We start from the raw sequence: 12913 nt of genomic DNA, 5'->3' as shown, positions 1-12913 counted from the left end.
ATGAAGTGTAGTTTAAATTTCCTTTGCTGTTCTTTTCTTTGCCATCTTGAAAGTTATAAACTGAATGATTTTTTTTGGTTTTTAGAAAAGCTTTTAATTCTATATATGTCTCTTATTTCTCACCTGAAACAGATGTGTTGGATGGTTTGATTGCAGCTCTTATTCATTTATACCTCGGAGACTCTAGGGAAACACTTCAACCTGTGGTTCTTAATGATAACCAGACAGTACTGCTAATGGAAACTCTAAAACCAAACCAAAACAACAATAACAACAAAAAAGACAAAAAGAAAAAAAAATTCAAACCAAGACTGTACTAATAGTAAACATGTTGTAAAGAAGCATTTCAAAAGATGTTTTTATACATATATATATACCCCCCACCATATATAAGAAATATCTATATATGTAAATAAAAATCAAAACAGTAGCATTTTTTATTCCTGTTTTCCCTGATATAGTGTATCCTAAACTTATTCAATGGGTATAATACAACTTGTAAGATTTTAAACAAAACTTTCTGATTCAGCTGCTATCTTGGCTGGTATTAATTAACTGTTTAAAGTCATTAGAACACCACCCAGAATAACAGAAAAAAAAAGAGAGTTGACTGATTTTTTCAGCTAAGCTCTCTTGAGAAATAAGAGAGAAAACTTTAAACACAGAACTTTAAACAGGGTAGAAAGCTTCTTGACCTGTTCATCTTATGTAACGCAGTGGTAGTCACACTTCCTTTAAGTGCTACAGCATCCCAGTGTTCCTACAATTACAGGCTTCTACAAACATTCAGTTCAGTCATATACATTTTACCTACACACATGAAGCAGACTGTCCTTAACTAGTTTCACCAACTGAATGCAAATTACAAACAAGTAGGTGACCATGCTGTTATCAGGCATTTACTGAGTGTGCACATTGTGCCAGGGGAATACATTTCTATTTCATGTGTTCCATAAAAATAAGCCAATAAGCCAGTCCTGAATACTTAATAAATTGTCTTTCTTGCCAAATGGCCTACAGACCAAGAAAGCAGTAGTTCCTGCATCAGTTTAAATATGCTAATATCAATTTGCACCTATTAGTTGCTATATGTTTGCAAAAAGTCACACAAGTGTAACATCAATAATGTACTTCGTTAAATAAATAATCTGTGATTAATTTGTCTCCTAGCAATTGTCCCTATACAATGCATATTCCATTAATGGCACCCCATAAAACACAGAAGTGTTTCCTCCTATTGCTGCTCCCAAGTCTAGCTAAAATATGAAGTACTTTTGGAGAAGTTGTGCATGGATAATTCAACTGTTAATTCAGTCTTGTTGCAAGGCTGTAAAAAGAAATTCCAATTAAGTCACACATGTATCTTGATCTCCAACAGGAAAGGAGAATTAAAAATGGACAATGCACATAGACTGAGATGGGAAAAAAGGCTAGAGTTTGACATCTAAAAGAGGGTTGCAACCAAGAAAGCAAATTTTCTCTCTGGGTTTTCCTCGGTACCCAACTTCTAGGAGTGTGCAATGTAATGATGTTATCAATCAGCAGAAACAGCAATTATTCAGCACTTCTAGAATTCAGGTCCTGAATCTCTGCGTTTCCACTTCCACAACTGTGAAATCACAACTGATGTTCAACTATTTCAGAGACTGGACCTGGCTTCACACATACCTTAATTGAAGTGACCACACCTGTAGATACCTTCTTCATGTTGTCTTCTCCCTAATTCTCCCTATTACATCTGTGACAAACTACTGCTTTCATGTATAAGCTACATACATGCAAGTGCTCCATAATCATTCAATGGTCATCTCAAGAATCCTCTGAGGGTGATTAATTCTATAAAGCAATCACTTTTGTACTTACGATCACTCTTGCATCAAAATATTCTACCTACCCAGGAAGTGAAAGGAAGAGAAAAAGCTAGATAGAAACAGGCAGTATTTATTTTGAAGAAATTCCAATACTGGTATCACCCCTACTTTAACAAACTTACTATATGAAGTACAAGGAACAATGCATTGTTACACATGTGTGATTTTAGGACCTTTTGTGTCCTACCCAACAGCACTGTGTACCTTCCCAGTGTATTTAGCCATTGATCAAGCACAGGTTCCAGAGAAGGAATGCAACCAAAACATCCAAGAACAGGCACTTTGTTTCACATCATTTTCTCAGCATTCTCTTATTGAATTTATAAAGTGGTATTGTTAACAAATCAAATTTGTTATAGGAAAAAAGCCAACCTTTTTTTTTTTTTTAACAGTCTCTCTCTCATTAGTACTAATCAGTAATTTCAGATGTTAGTGCTAAAAGAGACAAACCCCCACAACTCTGCATTTACTGCAACTGCTAAACTCTTACTCAAGAAGCAGAAATAGTAAATTGTATGGTAACATTTTATGTTGATTAGGTATTCACTACCTGGCAAACCAGTTTCAAATCCTCAGTTTCTTGAGAGAAGGGGTAGAAAAATCATTGAAAAGTTACATCTGTACTCTCCTACCTGTCCCCCTCCGCCCCCAACTACTGTACCTCTGAACTATCTTCATATGACTTAAGTGATTTGCTGCTGCCTTGCTTAAAAACGGCAAGATTTTAGCAGAGTCCGCTCTGCTATTCAAGTGTTTGCTGCATCAGTACCATGTCTATGTGTGCACCTCAAAGGATCAAATCAAATTCAAAGCATCTGAAATCCCACTAGAAAAAAACCCCAACTATTTCAGAATTCTAAAGAAAATACTTACAGTGAGTTAGTGAAAAAAGTTTGGTAAAGCAAGAGACACAGATGCAGATTGAGCTATGAAAGCACTTTTTGATTGATGTGATTAATATTTTTAATAATTGCCTGTGATATTTCTACAGCAAGATTGCACCTTCTACTTTCAACTAGTTTAAAAGCATTTGACAGAAACCTTAGGAATAAGTCAGTTAACATCACTATCATCAAGCAGTATTAGTAAGATTTGTATGCTTATTTTAAGAGTATAATTGACTTATTTTTTTAAAATGTAATTATGGTTTTAAGAAGAAACAACCATGTTTGATTTTTGCAGGAAACATATCTCCTGTTAGTTCAGCTTTTCTCCTGACATGACAGACATTGCCTTCTGTTGTACTTCTAATCAGCAAAAGATAACACATCTTTTGTCATCTTTGTTGTCTGCCTTCAAAATTCATAAATAATGGAAGCAAGAGAAAGCACAGCTCTGACCAGAGACTGTGAAGGTTTGCTGCTTTGGAACATTGTAGGTATTTTTAATGATGAAAGAGATGACTTAAAGAATAAGGTTTGAAGGAGACAAGTTACAGTATGTTCCCATTTCATGCAATAACTATGTACGGCTCCTTCTGGCGAGTGCTTCTGTGTGCTCTGCCCTGGGCATGTGTATCAACATCCTTGGCCAAGCAGGTGTCTTTTTGTAAATGTCAGTTACCTTATGTGAGTGTCTGCAGTTTAGAAAGCTTTCAACAATATGGTACATCATGTGGTTATACATAAAAGGGCAGATACCTTCGAATGAGGAGACCACACTTAAGCTATATAAAAAAGGTTTTATGATGGAAAAATCATTATAATTTTCATTAGAAAATTCCTGCAAGTTCTTTTTCTGTTGCCTATATTCCTACAATACATCAATAACAGATGACATTACAGATGACCACAGTTAAGTTCTGCTGAAAGTCAGTAATTAGAGCCATATCTGATTAATTATCAGAAGCACAATGGAGTGCTGAGCAGTGTAGTCTGGTTTATGAGCTGTTAAATTAGTAAACTGGAGGACAAGACACCCATACGTGCATGCTATGAGGCAGACGCACCCTTGAGGTAAAATTTCTGCAAAGAGCAGAAATGGACTGAATCCTAGCACAGGATAAAAGTGTTATCTCCTCCTGTGAGGGTGAATCTAGATTAATTTAGATAAAATTTAGATCTGAACAATTTCAAAGCTGCCCGCATCCCTTCTTTTACTGGGCCACATCACTACCTCATATAAATTCATGTAGCTGCACTGAGCCCAGCTGAGTTACACCAGGTGACATTAAGGATGTTATGCTTGCAAGACACATTTTCAAAGTCAGAAAATAAAAAGTGCATTTTAGTAGCTGACCCAAATCATAGCAAACCACAGTACACAAATATCCCTTAAAAATATGACAGGGTACCAGATTTTCTCATGCTGTTACTAATGAGAGTCACTGCCATAACAAAAGTTACTCCAGTCAGTAAGCTACCAGTATGTGCTGTCACTGAAATCAGTCCTCTGCAACAGTGACTGTATAACCCCACGTTTCACTTTAATAATGAACATAACATAAGTATCTGGGTGAGAGAAAAAATGAAAGATGTATAATCTAGGGTGATATTTTATTTGTTCATCAAAAAGTTACTCACCCCAGCCAAGAAGAATTTTACAGGGTGCACATAAATATTACACATAGCCTAATATGACACTCTAATCCTCTAAAATAGTTTCTTCAGGGCTACACGATGGATCATATTATTGTTAAATTCCAGTGACTCAGGTGCACTTCATTTCTTTGACTTTCACTGGAAAGCCATTAACAAAGTGTATGATAGGATACATGATTTTCTATCAGATTCAGCATATCAGAAGTATGAAGTTGCCCCTTCCAATTCCCACGCCAGACTTTTAGTCAGAAAATGCAAGTCCCATCACTGTTTCTAAATCAGCTTCAAAGAAACCCCCAAATCTAACCACCTCCAAGCTCATTGCAGTCTTCACCAGAGTAGCAGCTTATACAACCTTATAAAAATCATCCAGGCTTTTTTACAGGTATCTGTGAAAATGGCCCAAAGCACAACAAATACTGTCTTTAGTAATGCATAGTGTTCTTTTGCTTAAGGTAGAAGCTCTGCTTAATTTTGGGGTACTCACCATTTTTCCCTTCAGCTTTGTCCAGGCAGCAATTTTCCCAGCAAATGGTAGTGACCAAAAAGCTACCCACAGAAAAGTTACCTCACAGAAAACTGCAGTATGCCTGTGGCCCAAATTCCAAATGCCTTGGCAGCTAACAGAGAAAGTAGCCTCAGCAGAATTGTTTCTTCCTCTCCTGAGATTAGAATCCTTCAAATCACAGTATGATACTTCACTCTTGCAGTTTCTTTATTTCAGGCTATATCAGTTCGGAGATTCCCTTTCCCAGAAGGGCCAAAAAGACCTCGTCATCAGTTACATCTCTGGAACCAACTTAAAACATGATTTACACTTGTTTTGTCCTTTTAATGATTTTTTTCTTTCAAATAAAAACTAGTTCTCTGCTTTTAATTTCCATTCCCAACCATTTCTGCTCCATTGCTAAAAAGAAACTACAGTTGAAAGGCACTAAACAAGAAAATTCACCATAAAAACTTCACAGGGATAAAGCATGAAAAATATGCATAATAAAATGGCCACAGGACTCATACAGTCTGAAATACATGCTAAAATTGAATCTCCAGATAATAATGAACATGGTATTGCCTTAACTGATTTTCAAGTGCAAAAAATTTGAGCAGAGTAATTCCTTAGCACAACCTTAAAAAACAATGGTATTCTCAACACACACAAAACAGTGCCAGTGAATTCAAGTCAACTACAACATAATTTTTTAAGCCTGTGAGTTGTTGCAGGTTTATAACTAGAATTACACAGTGGGACACAAAAGTGTCCGGTCTCCAGAGTCTAGCCGATAAGATGTCCACAGAGATACTCCCATAATAGTATTCTGCAGGATATGTTTTTCTTAATATTCTTAATCTGAACACTCATCCTGCAAAATAATCATGCTTACAGGCTGCCTATTGCCTGAACAGCAATATGGAATTCAACAATTCGGCAACATGGAATTCAGAAACCACCACTCATGCACATCAACAGTAAACTCCCATATTGTTAACACGCATATATATGTGTGTTTACTAAATATTTTGAGGTTGTCAGATTTATCTGTTGTGCTTAAACAGTAAAAATGTAAAGACAAAGCACAGCATAATGCTCTTACATTCTTTCTCTGTAATCTCTGGGAAAATCATGGAATAATCCCCATTTTGTAAAAAAGGCATTTCATTCTAACTGCCCATAAAACATTCAGCAACGCTTAGACACAGAGCTCTGTAGCAGTTACATGTGGTTACAAAGCCAATGATAATACACTAACACAGAACCATGCAGAAAATAAGTAAAAAAAGACCAGCTTAGCAAACTACACACATTCAGTGTTTGCTGGGTAATGCAGGATCTCAGCATGCATTACACAACAGCAGTCCCTGCACCTTTTTGTAGCATTTCAACAAGGTCAAGAGAATACAATCAGCTCCTGGCATCTTCTTGTATTCACTGCAGTATGATCTTTATAATTACTTATCCAATCATCTCTAGTGATCTCTCAACATCTAACACTCAACTCCTATTCCTTATGCCCTTACCACACTAACGAATAAGCTTTTTCTTCTTCTACAGTTGTATAAACTATTCTAAGTAACCAATAGTCATCCTTCTATTTGCATGTATGAGTCAGTCATTCACAAAAAACAATATATTGATTTCTAGAAAAAGAGGATATATGCAGAACTGCAACCTAGGGTGGGAGTTTTTAAGCAAAGAAACTGCTGATTCAGTGAAAGCACCAACTTGTCTGTCAAAACAAACTCTTACCAAAACTTCAAGAGTTCCTTTTGAGAAGCCATTCACAGTGATTTTTCGCCTATCAACATCTTTGCAATTTTCTTACAATTAGCAAAATACATTTAGCAGAACCTAAGGCAAATCTCGTAATAGAAATACAGCTTGCGCACAAATGGCAGATATTTACGTGGTAAAGAATGCATCTTCAATCACTGAAATCTGTTCTTACAAAGCTGGCTTTAAAAGGTAGCAAACTAATGAAACTCCTAAAAGTACTACCGCAGAAGACTCAGATGCAAAATATTGCACATATAGCAACCACAGGGTAATGCAGGATTTCCAGAACATCCAGCAAGACCAAAGTTAGAACATTGTCGTGGTTTAACCAGGACAAACATCAACATCCATAATCCCACTGCTTACTTTTCTGTTTCAAAAAAGGGGTAACTATTTGCTATCTACTGTGTTAGGAGCAACTAATTCCTGACACTGTTTCTGTAGTTAGGAAAGAACTTCTCACTGGCTCTACAGTTACATGGAAGAGGTCTTCCAGCAAAGTAAAGAAAATAAAATTTAAAACTTGACTAAGAAGGCTATCTTTCTATTTGTCAAGGTTTACCTGACCACCTCCAGGAAGCAGGAAGGAATTCTTCTGCAATATATAGAACTGCTCAGTTTATTAACTGCATGATAGGTCTCATTTTCATCTGAAACTTCATCTTTTAGTTACTGCCAGAGGCAAGAAACCCAACTCAACAGCTGAGGTTAACAATGAATATATAAAGCTGCTGTTTGAAACAACACGCTCTCCTGCACCAATTCAGTAGCATGCAGGTTTCCCTAAGTGTAGCATACTTGACAGTGAGGCTATTTGCAATTAAATTTTTAAGCCATCAAAATGAAAAGCATTATGTGCATTTCCTACACTAATATATGAATTTGCCTACTAACACTGAAGATTTTGCATAGTAATGAGGCAGTTTAAGTAAATGGCTCCTGGGCTGAAGAGTTCACATTGCTCGTTATCTTTCTATTTTAATTAAATGATCAATTTAGAATTCTACTTGCTTCATCTTGTACAACCAAAGAATTCAAGGAAATTATACAAACATGTATGTGCCCTGCCTATTGTCCAAAATGTTTTGCTTGTTCTTTAATATCTCACCTGTACAGGGACTTCTATCTATCCAAAGAAAAAGGAAGTGAGATTCTGAAACAACTACAATGAAATTAGGTACCTAATTACAACTGCAATCACATCACAACTATCATCCTAAACGTTTATAAGTTCTTATGATAATTGAAATAAACATTCATAACCATACAGTTATACCATCCTCAAAACTTTGCACCTCCTCTGTTTTTTGGTGGCAGCCAAAAAGCCAACAAAATGCTGGCTGGGCATCATGAAGAAAAGTACTGAGACCCTCACACAGAGTACTGTTTTAGCACTACAGAAAACCTGGATGGGCTCGTGTTTTGACTACTATGAGCGGTTCTCGTGTCAGCTCAGGAAGGACAGTTCAAATGGTCAAGTGAATGGAGCTACCACTATTCAAGAGAGGCAGAAAAGTGTCTGGGACTATTAGGAGAGGAGGAGCTTGGGGGAGGCTACAGCTGAGTTTTATAAAATGATGACAGCACATAAACTGAATGCAAAACTTCTCCCTGCAATACTAGATCTAGGGGGCAGTGAAAGCAACAAAAAATTTTACAACAGGCAAAAGTGTACACAGGGAGGACACACGCATGTACCGTGTCCCTAATGAAGCAGCTGTGGCTGGTGGCAGGGAATACAAGGGGAAGCAAGTGGCCAGGTTCGTTTTCCTAAATTGCATCTCCTCTCTCCTATTGCCTGAGACAGGTTGCTCGGCTGTTAGTCTGACACAGTATGGCATTTCTTGTGTTTTTGAAGATCTTCATTATACTTTGTAAGCCTATATGGCTAATTTCTTAGTTTCTTCTTGTTATTGTTAAGAAAAATACACAATGCTTGGTTGGCAGAGGGCCTTCTACAGCATTTTTTGCACTAAATGAACACTATGGGGGGAAAAATATAGTTGTGAAGTTGGCTCTTGATGCTCAGGCAGCCCTCCTTGTGGGCAACCACTCTTTACTATGGGCAGGGCAAACAGCTGGGGGTTTAACAGCTTCACCCAGCTGATTTAATCTGCTACACCAGGTGCAGCAGTAGCTACTTAAACATTTTATGAATTAAGACCTTAGAAATCATCACTGCAATGAAATCTGATTTGTCTCATTACATTATTTTAAAAGGCAGAACCTCAAGGAGCTCAAACTCCCCTTTGACAGGACTGTCACCTATTGTGTCCTCAGTGCTGCCCCCCCCCCCCCCGACTCCTCTGGGCTTCTCAAAGGTCTTTTGGATCAGCCTCACCCTAATTAGCTTATCATAGCTACACTAAATTCTAAAATTTGCATTTCTGAAGTTAAAGGCATGAGGCTAATTTACTGCTACAATCACACAATGTAACTAGACTTAAGTAGCAAATAATAATGCCTGAAAAATGAACTACCGCACATACTATACTGCTACAAAGCTTAAAGAAAACAAACATCAGAGATCATGTATAAAACCAAACAACAGCTGTTGCACAAGGAAGGAAACAACCTCTTCATGTGAAGTTGAGGAGAAAGATGAGCAAGTTACACAGTGAAAGCCAAAAAGATTAAAAAAAAAAAAAAAAGGCAAACCCCAGACCATATATCCTCTTGCCTTCTTTAACTCCCACTGGAACTAGAGTAGGTGTTCTGGGGAAAAAAAGAAAAGAAAATAATAAAAAGCTTTAATTTACTATTTAAATAGATGTATATCTGGTCCTGGATATATGCTGACGGTGTATCTGGCGTGGAGAGTACGGCAGACTTCAGCCCCTGGCTGTAAAGGCCTGGGTGTTTTCCCGCAGTGCCAAGCTGTCAAAGCGGACTCTGCCCGCCCCAGCCCCGCTCGTTTCCGTCCGCTCCCGCCGGTGAGGCGGCACGCCCCCGTTCCTCCACCGAACGCCCCCCGCCCTGCGCTCGGATCCCCCTTCCCCCTGCGCCGCGGACACGGGGCGGCCGCGCCCGCGAAGCCCCGGGTCGGGCCCTCGCCCGGCGGCGCGCTGCCGGGCTCAGGCCCCTGCGGGGAGGCGGCGCGGAACCGCCGGCCGAGGGGCGCCGCCGCCGGGCTCCGGGCTCCCCGCCAGCCCCCAGCGGCCTTCGGAGGGACGAGGCCGGAGCGCTGGCGGCGCGGCGGCTGCCCGAGGGCCTCACCCGGCCTCGCCGCAGGGACGGGCGGCCCCGCGGGGCACGGCTCCGCGCCTGGACGCCGAGGGAAGGGCCGCGGCGCGGACGGCGGGCGCCTCTCGGGCAAGCAGCCACCCCGCCGGCTCCTTCCCGCCGCCCCCAGCCCCCGACCCGCCGCCGCCGCCGCCTCCCTCCCTCCCTTCTTTCCTTACTGCGGCTGGCAGGACGCCGGGGCCGGGCCAGCCTCTGCCCGGCCCGCCGCGGCCATGCGGGACAAGCGGGGGTAGCGCTGCTGTTGCGGCGGCTGCCTTCCCCCCCGCCCCCGCGCCGCTCGCCCTCGGGGCTGGCTCCGCACTGCCACCTGCTCCTGCCCGCGCTGCGCCTGGGACGTCGCGATTTGTCCTTTACCAGGCACTGTTAGGCGTCCTCCTCTTGTTAGAGAGCAGGGAAACTCCTCTGTTCACCTGAAGGTGACGTTCCAAACTTTTGGCTTCCTGCTGGTGTATCTGTTTTTAAGGATGGGCTCTGCGGCTCCAGGGTTGTGCTTCCAGGTTGGCGAGGTCGATTTGCAACCAAAGAGAGTTTGTGTGTTCTTGTGGCTTTCTCAGAGGCTTGGAATAACGAAGCTCAGCTTTCTCTGTTTGATGAATAGCCTCACAGAGTCACCCTCTTCTCCATCAGCTATTGTTTTACAAAATACACAAATGTCATAAAATGTGTGTTAAATAGATTCTAGCAGAAAGTGAAGTCCAGAGAGTTTTAAGTCATTTGCTTATTCTCTTTAATTCTTACACAGTTTCTTGGGATATCAGAATGTCACCAGTTAGTTTTAGAATCTACCCAAAACCTCCCTATTTTTTATAATATTAAAGGGAAGCACAACTATTCTTCTTGTCTGACTTTGTGGTAAAAAATAAATAGGATCATGGATTGTATTTTTAAGCCTTACTGTGTGAAATGCACATGCAAACAAGAAAACTTCACCGCTGCATGGAGGCCGTGAGCTGTACTTCAGACCTTTGGTTGGCCTTGCCAAAGACTGACCAAGGGATGGTTTCAGCATTTGGGTCTTTGGCTTGTGACTGGGCACAGGGTATATACTTTTTAGGCATAACTTGAGAAAGTCTGAAATCATAAATTAGACTTCCAAGACAAGCCACAACCTTAAAAATAAAAAAGATCCAGTTAAGTATATAAGGTATCATGTCTTCTGCTTTTAAGCGTATGTAAATGTGTTTTTGGGTCTTTCTCCCTAATGCTGAATTTCTCGCACAAGCAGATGATCCCTGGAGCTGATACTTCAGAATGATAAAGTGACGGTGTGGACAGTGCTGAAATTGTTTGCCTGCGTGTGGCTGTGTATTTCTCCATGACATTTCCTTGCTCTTCTCTGGTCCTACCCTGTTCCCATGAAGTTTATTTTAGAATACAACTTAGAATTTAAGATGTTAGGGAAATACTATTGTTAGTGGTGGAGTGATTGTTTTCAACATTTAATCCAGGAAAAATGTTGGACAAAAAGACTACACAAACAATTTCTTACATGTAAGCAGCCCAGACTATAGGTGCTCAGGCTTTAAAATCCTATGGGATTATATAATGATGAAAAGCCAGATAGGCAGTTTTGAAATTAACTAACGTGGATGTATAAATAATCTTTCTTATTAGGGGACGATGACTCCCCCAACCCCCCCTGAGAGAGAGAAGTCTGTTTTAGAAAACTTTATAAAGCTGACATCCTAGTGCATAATGTCTCATTTATTTTTGCTGACCAGGCTTACTAGATATATAAAGCTTATTCTGAAAAGGAAGTTAACTAGAATTCAAACCTCCTTTTTGTAGACTTTTGAATTACTGTTATGTGTTTGGGGTATAAACAAGATTCCGTATAAAAGGAAACATTGTGCTTCATTTACAAAAAAGAAAACCAAAGATTAAATCTTGTACATCAAGCTTGAAAACTAAGGGTGAGTTGACACAAATTAATGTGGTTCCACTGATCTCAGTGGGAACTGTTCTATGCTAGCTGAGGTCTTGTTCTTCACTGTTTTTGTTGTAAACTGAATCATAGTTGTAGTAATAAGCATTTCTTGCTTCTTGCCTTTAAGCGTAAGCTTTCCATTTCAAATTAGAGTTTTTAAGAAACTGTTTAATAAATAAAATGCTTTTTGAACTGAGTTGTATCTAGAATAATTTGCTCACGGTAAACAAACGGAGCAGTAGGTCTGATCCTAAACTGTGTTCTCCATTGAGCCCGCTTGAAGTGGATGAAATTGCAAATTGTGCCTGAAGTGCAGTGATGTAAAAGAGATGATATGAGAAGAGGTGAGTATCAGACAAGAGATTGTGCAAGAGATGAAGCACTGAGGTGCCACACTGCAAGGGAAGAACAAATGACCACAGAAAGTTCCAAGATGATTATGAAAGATGAACTAATTAAAACCTGTCTTCCAGCAATTAAATTAAGACAAAGTTACCACTACAAAATCATGTAACCTTCTGACAATTACCTAAAGATAATGGCAATCACTGGACCAGCTTCTGCTCTTTATCATAAGTAGTCTTATTTTCATGGGTTCCAATTCTGAGCTGGTTCCAGCGGGAGTTTGGAGCAACAATACTATTCTATTACTCTTCTATTACTATTAAGTAAAACATAAATTAGAATACCCATGTCACGTTGTAAAACTATGAGAATGAAATTCCAAGCCAAAGTTGTTCCAGATGCTATGAATCGGTAGCTGTACAAAAATTTGGCATTGGCCGCAGTTCTTGAGACGCAAAGCTCCCAGGGCCTTATATAAGTGATGCATATCAAGGCTGTAGATTTAGGCCTTGTAATTGTAAAATCTGCCAAAACGGCAGCATGGCAAGTCAGCATAATCTTTTAGTTCTTGGCATCTGGCCTTTATTGATGCGTAGTTCAGATCTGAAAAAAATTCTGTTGGGAGGAGATGGAGAAGAGAAACATGAGAGAAGTGTTCATTAACCTTGACCCTCCATAACAGAATTGGAAAGCATTAGCTTGAAGTCTTGGCTTG

At 39.8% G+C, this 12913-nt stretch overlaps 1 protein-coding gene across 10 annotated transcripts in view; it reads right to left on the bottom strand.

Annotated features, from left to right (window-relative positions):
* Positions 1 to 10361, bottom strand: part of NMNAT3 (nicotinamide nucleotide adenylyltransferase 3) — a 35023-nt gene extending 24662 nt beyond the window's left edge. For 2 of the 10 annotated variants that reach the window (XM_075031894.1, XM_075031902.1), the window contains exons 1-3: positions 10085 to 10222; positions 9259 to 9398; positions 124 to 245 (exon numbers count right to left, since the gene is read on the bottom strand). The gene's annotated coding sequence lies outside the window, so the exon portion shown is untranslated. Of the gene's footprint in view, positions 1 to 123; positions 246 to 9258; positions 9399 to 9442; positions 9587 to 10084; positions 10223 to 10280 lie in introns of those variants that run through there. The other 8 variants (XM_075031896.1, XM_075031903.1, XM_075031893.1 and 5 more) reach the window with 6 other exon arrangements.
* Between the last annotated feature and the right edge of the window lie 2552 nt (positions 10362 to 12913).

This window comes from Buteo buteo, chromosome 7, assembly GCF_964188355.1.
Source record: "Buteo buteo chromosome 7, bButBut1.hap1.1, whole genome shotgun sequence".
NCBI lineage: Eukaryota > Metazoa > Chordata > Aves > Accipitriformes > Accipitridae > Buteo > Buteo buteo.
This window is presented reverse-complemented; position numbering and strand designations above follow the sequence as displayed.